Source organism: Poecilia mexicana, unplaced genomic scaffold (assembly GCF_051168715.1).
Source record: "Poecilia mexicana isolate PSO_F unplaced genomic scaffold, ASM5116871v1 scaffold_3, whole genome shotgun sequence".
NCBI lineage: Eukaryota > Metazoa > Chordata > Actinopteri > Cyprinodontiformes > Poeciliidae > Poecilia > Poecilia mexicana.
In genome coordinates this window covers 26,433,061-26,439,695 of record NW_028263372.1, presented here as the reverse complement: position 1 = coordinate 26,439,695, position 6,635 = coordinate 26,433,061, and the positions used below count along the sequence as shown (strand labels likewise).

The 6,635-nt window shown below is 38.0% G+C and overlaps 1 protein-coding gene across 1 annotated transcript in view; it reads left to right on the top strand.

Annotated features, from left to right (window-relative positions):
- The first annotated feature begins 562 nt into the window (after window positions 1–562).
- The window catches only part of esrrga (estrogen-related receptor gamma a), a 133,472-nt gene continuing 127,399 nt past the window's right edge, over window positions 563–6,635 (top strand). Inside the window, exon 1 of the mRNA XM_088004378.1 lies at window positions 563–653. The gene's annotated coding sequence lies outside the window, so the exon portion shown is untranslated. The remainder of the gene's footprint in view (window positions 654–6,635) is intronic.

Here is a 6,635-nt window from a genome sequence, read left to right as displayed (position 1 = left end):
TGTATTAATTTAATCTCTTTACTCAGTCATCAGACCAGAGCAGTTTGCTTTTTTCATGACGGAGACCACTGAGCTCATTAGGACCTTCAAAGTGACAGAAAACTTTCTGCACCGTTCCCCGGACTTGTGTCTGAAGACAATTCTTTTGATTTCTTGTGTGTTGTTTGGACTATATTTTTAAATACTTAGACTTTAGAAACTATCTCCAGGAACAACATATTAAATGACTAGCACAAATTAAAGTTGCAAGTTACTATTGTGGTTAATTGCACGCGTTTGTGTATAGTAGTAATGCATTTCTGAATGGTGCAATATGTTTTAGTCTGCTCTAGCCAACCGATTGAGGTCAGCCGTTCAATAATTAAAGCATGTCACTGGTTAGTGCACGAGTTGGGTCAGAGGGACGAACTGATGTCTGATCACAGTGACAGAAGTCATGGCGCCTCTGAAAAGACTCGGAAATAAGGAATATGGCGATAAGACACACAGCTGAAGACGTGAAGCGACAAAGATGTAAAGTTTTAAGACTCTTTGCTACGTGGCTTCACGTGAGAAAACTGCTTTAGCTACAGCACGTGTCTCTTCTTTCTTTGATTCCAGCATCTCAGGAGTGAGGACAGCTTGCAGCAGACACCCGACAACAAGAATATCAGGTAAGAGGAGTAGTGCTACCAGCACTTCTTAGAGAAAATTACCAAACAATTGTGAGATCAGGGTCGGTACCAGGAACTGTATCTTTTTACTCACAGATATTGTGTATCTGTCAGTTTGCATGGTTAACCAAAGACTGCAAGGCCAATTTTAAGAAATAATATTTATAAAATTGTAAAGTGAATAGAGAATAGGACTGCAGTTTCCACCACATGATTAATAAGCATTTGGTTGACATATATGGAAAAGAGTAAAGCTACCCTGCAAGTTGAGCTCTGTTTCAGCAAAAACTGGCTACATCTTTAATTAGCAACATATATAAAATATGCTAGGCAAATTTAATATCTTTCATGAGAAGTAAATTAAATTCTATTATTAGGTTAATGCACTGGTGCAGCATAAGCTTCTTTAAGGGAGTGCACTGTTTAAAACAGCTTTTCTGCATATTGTAGCTACAATTTTAACATGCAACCATTCAGTCAGTCCCAAAAAAACTTATTAGCTCAGTTTTGTATCATACAATGTTCCAAGATGCTAATTGTGTAGCCACTGACTGTGCAGGTTCTTAACTGATCAAAGAGTTATTAAAATAATACAGTCTAGTGGTGCAACCACTGGACAACGAGCTCATCTATGGAAATGTGTGGAACAGTTTTGCGGGACATGTAGAGAAATCATGGCTGCTACTTTGTGTCCTAAAACAGTGAAGTATTAGTTGTCAACCTTGTATCAATGTTTTGGTTCCTCTTGTACACATGCCAGTTACCTTTAATAAATACATTTTGAAATATTTTGAATTATCTTTTACTGTACACTTGCCATTTTTGATAGTTCTATTTTTTTTAATAGAAAATCAGATTGACTTACATGGCAGTTGTAATTTAGACCAGACCTGATTTGAACTTCAGGTAATCTGGTCACCTTTCCAGGTGATTTGGGTTTCTACTAAGACTCTGCAGCAGCTTCCACCTGGCAGACGGCTTAGATTCACACAGATGCAAACCGCACAAAGAAAAACACACTACTTACACTGACTCCATGTAGCTCAGAGAACACACTTCAAAATACTTTTGTTAGCTTTGAACCAAAAAAATATTAAAAGCTTCCAGACCACTCGGTTTTTCTGGTTCAAGTCTGCTCTGCATTCCCAGAATCAGAACCAAACATGAAGAAGCAAAATTATGTTTTTATGCACCACAAATCTGGAGCAAAGATCCAGAAAACTACTAAAATGCTGAAACACTGATTTATTTATAATCAAGGCTTAAAACCCTTTTGTTTATAGTTGCTTTTTCTCTTTATCTTGCCACAGCTATGTATTTATTTTTTGTTTTGTTTTTGTCATGTGAAGCCCTTTAAATTGGCTGTACAAATCAACTTGACTTGACTTTGACATAGATGTGTAACTGCAGACTTGAGGCCTTTTCAGATGCTTCACAGCTGCACTCTTTAGACCTAAACGATGTCACTGAGTCACCAAATCATGAGCAACAATATTTTAAAAAGGAAATGAATTATTCTGCAACTGTTGCAGACAGTCTTTTTATGTTATTAAGGATTTACATATCGTTACTGTTGTAGCCTTTTGGTCTTCTTCTTTAGTGGTGGTGGCTTAAAAACCAAAGTCATTTAAAAAAGTATTTTACCACATTTATTCCTTTAATATTCTTTTTTTCCACCACTCTCTTTTCGATCAGTTCACTTCAGGTCTGGCATTTCTTTGTGGTGAAATTCAACCTGTTTGGGTTTTTGTTTTTTTTTCGTCTTCATCTTGAGATTGTAAATTGTTGAGCTGGTGGTTGTCTGCTCTGTAGAAGGTTTCTGTATTCACTGTTAATCCTTTTTATGCTTCTCTCAGCCAGAGGCCCCTGTGAGATCCTGTAGATTTAGCCTGAGGTTGATCTCATGATTAGTATTCAGCTGTCAGAATATGTCAGTCAACTTTTGGAGGCTCCTTTCAGTCCTAACACTCCCACCGTCCATTCTCTTACAAATTGCATGAATTCATGGCATTGTAGCATGTAGATATGTGTGAAAATGTGTGTACATGCTTCAAGGTGTGTGGCTATGTGGTGCAGCATTGCGTGCATTAATGTTGACGCACATCCACCCCCCGACCCACCCTCCATTTCCCAGGAGTTTGCCCTCCATCATATTAAATGACATGAAAAGAGCCGAAGACGGATATATGCATGAATTAATTGGCTTGAATAGAACTGTTTAGAAGTTTAATCCGCAGGGATTAATGGAAGCAGCCCTCTCTGGATTTAAGACGCTGTGCATTTTCAGCAGCGGATTGTTTTATTTCAGTTTGTCCCCCTCATTCTCATTTGCTGCCACCTTTAGTTCTTAGTCAATGAGCCACAAAAAAGCTGTTAAGTGCAGGATTAACCAAGAAGAAGACCAGAGGGGTTATTTGCCTCTATATATATATATATATATATATATATATATATATATATATATATATATATATATATATATGCAAAAACTCAATATATGAGTGGGCGACCTGTCCAGGGTGACCCCTCCTCTCGCCCAAACGTTAGCTGGAGATAGACACCAGCAACCCTCCTGACCCCATTAGGGACAAGACAATTATTGTGAGTGGGATTGATTTAACAAGCTTCTAAACTGAGATTTTTGCTCAAATTTTAAGAGCTAAAATCTAAAATCTCAGTTAAAATATAATCGATTATATTTAAGCTCAAACCTCAATGACTCCTTTACCTCTGAAAACTCAGTTACTTTGTAAAAATTAACCCAAAAAAGTACAATTAAAAAATAAAGGTCCAATCTTTTTTATTACTCATACTTACATTTCTTAAGTGTGTGAGAAATATTGCTGAAAATGTCCCAATAGGCTGACCGTAGCACCTGTGTGATGATTAAAAAACTGCCTTTAAACATTAGGAAATAACTTTATGGCATAAAAAAGGAGGATCTGACAAAGAATGGACTGAAATAAAAACTGTTTGTACCGGGGTAGTAATTATTGAACATTAAAGTTAAATTTGTATTTTCTGGTAATCTTACCTTTTTCTTTAAAACTTTTCATTATTAAAGGTCCTTCCAAAGATGGTTATTTCAAATTAGTTTTAGCTACAAACATTACATCTGATTGTTTTGAAACACTTTCCAGGTATCTGTTCTTATCAACTAAACTACAAATGAAAATGAAAAAAAAAAACAGAATGTCAGAAGTGAAGAGCGAGAAACAACTGAGGTAACCAACATATAATGGAGCAAAAATAATCTATTGTGTTTAAAACCTAGTTATGTGAAACTTAAAATCACTTTCTATTCACCCTGTTATTTTGCTTGTAAATTCCTTTATCACTTCAGTTTGTCTTAGATTTTATTTTCCTTTCTCGATATCAGATCCTACTCTTTTGTCTTCTTTTTCAGTTTAAAGGTGTACTTATTCTGCTTTTTCCTTCTCTTTTTCCTCTTTATTCCTTCATTTATTTGCTGTAAACTGTGAGTCTATGAGATACTGAACAGATCGATGCCTATAGATTGGCTCATTGGAAGCCATTAGTTATGGGTTTTTATAAAGCTAGTCATTACTGTGCTTAATCTTGCAGAAAATTAAATTTAGAGTTGTGTACAGTGTTTTGGTTAAAAGTTGTTGATGTTTTTTTTTTCTCATTCTCCTACCAGCTGCTATTTTTTCACTGTTTTGCATTTAAAGCTGTGTGTGCGCCTCCTTGTCTGATGGGTGGGTGTTTGTGTGTGAAATGCATTTTAGTGCCTCTGTCAATAAGCCGCCAAGCTTCCTGGTCATGCCAAAAAAAACCCTCAAGAAAACTGCCCATACAACAACATGGCTTGGCCACAGTGCTGCATACGTTTTCCATTTTCTTTCCCTGGGGTTGGCAAATTTCTCCATTGTTGGAGCTTTTATATTCAATATATCCAATGGTTTTAATAACTTGGAAAGTGATGAGAGGGTGTCATTTTTTTTTCTTCCTGACACTTTGCTTTTGTTGTTCAAAGTGCATGATGGCTCCATCCAGGTCCGGTTTCAATTTCCAGAATTAGTCATGAAGTCCTGGGCAACATTCAACCTCTTTATCCCCTCCGACTTGCCAAATATCCCCTCCCTATTTCCATTACTTCTTCCCATCAATCCCAGGCCTCTATTTCTTTCTGTCCTGCTGTTCAAGCTTTCCGTTCTTTGAGCCCTCTTTTTTCCCCCAGCATTTCTTGTCAACCTCAGTCCAAAGTACGCACCTTCTTCACTTCCTCATACTCCTTTCCAACTGTCTTTACCTAAGCCTCTCAACATCGTTCCACTTTGCCCTGGTTCTTTCTTCATCCCCAGTTCTCTTGTCTGCACATAGTCTTCTTTTGTCCCAAAGCCTTCCCCCAACACACACCCACGTCTTCTATAACTAAACAATGGGTGCCTTGAGCACTGAAAGATCAGTTCCCATCCCAGCCCAACCCCACCGGCTCTGCCCACCGTCCTCCTCCTCCTCCACCCCATGATGATATGCAGAGTAGGGCAAGCAGGCTCCTTTTGTTTAGCTTAGCGCAAATGAAAATTGCTAATCAATTTTTACCCGCTCTTATTTCATGGCATGTAGTTCCTGCCCCTCCCCTGCCAGCTGTCATTGTGTGGTTGTTGTGCAGGGCTGAAAGCTTCATTAGCAGGAGGACAGCATATTTTGCCCCTTAGCACTGTATTCACAGAATTACTAAAGATAGGACATCACCCGGTGTGAGTCATTGCATTTGTGAAAATAGACATTTTCTTGTGTCTCATAATATTCTTTTTTTCATTTCTTAATAAAACTGGGGAATTTTAATTTAGGGGGACTTTAGCATAATTCTATCAAAGCCTTGTTTTATTTAGAGCAGGGGTCACCAAACTTTTTCCTGCGAGGGCCACATAGCTGTTCCTTTCTCTGGTCGGGGGCCGGTCTTAGTTTTTGGAGAAAGAAACCTTAGAAAACTCTTGTCGACGGGAGGGGGTGAGGGGGGGCGACGACACATTCGCGCTTTTAGATAGATTTTTACCCAGAATGCAAATGGAAAAAACCGTGAGTGAAACGATGACTGGGACTGACGAGTATATATTCCATTGAGGGAAAGTTAGTTTCACATCTGCTCAAGAGCCCCCCTGGTGGTTGAAGAAAAATCCACATATAAACCGGAAAATACAATATATGAAAAAAAACACTGAATGCTCTCTGGTATGAGGAGGCGGGCCGGATCCGGCATTGTTCAGGGGGCCGGACCAAATGACGTGGCGGGCCGGATCCGGCCCGCGGGCCATAGCTTGGGGACCCCTGATTTAGAGCCAAATAATGCAAAGATTTCTAATGAAAGGTCAGTTTTTATGGAAGTTTTACTTCTACATTACAGCTGGCCCATATTACCTTCTACCATTTATGGTTTGATACAAGGAATCTATCAGCTAATCAAAGTTTGAGAGGAACATTTTAAGGTTTTGCAGCTCTTAAAGAGTTAAATGGCAGTTATTACGTCGGAAGGAGTAGGAGCTTCTTAAAGAGACAGAGGGCAAATTTCTTATGTTTGATTTATGCCTGAAAAATACTTAATTCTGACACTTTAAAAAAAATGGCCACATAATGAAAATGTAAACCCCTTGTTTATAGTAACATTGCTTTTTGGGAAGACTGTTTCTATTTCCATTCTTTCAATTTTGAAAGAAATGTCCACATTTTCAACACTGTTTTTCCCAGTTCATGTCTGTCTTTCATTTAAATACCAGTATACTCCTATGGGATTCCTTTGTACGATTTTCTGGACTTAGCAAAACAAAAATATTTTTCATCTTTTGCAATCTCTCCATAAGCTAGTGGTGAATCTAAAAGCTGCACTATGTAACTTTAATTTTTTTTTTTTTTGCATGTTAAAACTTTTACTTGACGGTGTAATATGAGACACATAATCTGAAAAAAATCCTGTGGTCCTACTGCCATCTGTAAAACTACACCACGACGAAGGTCTTA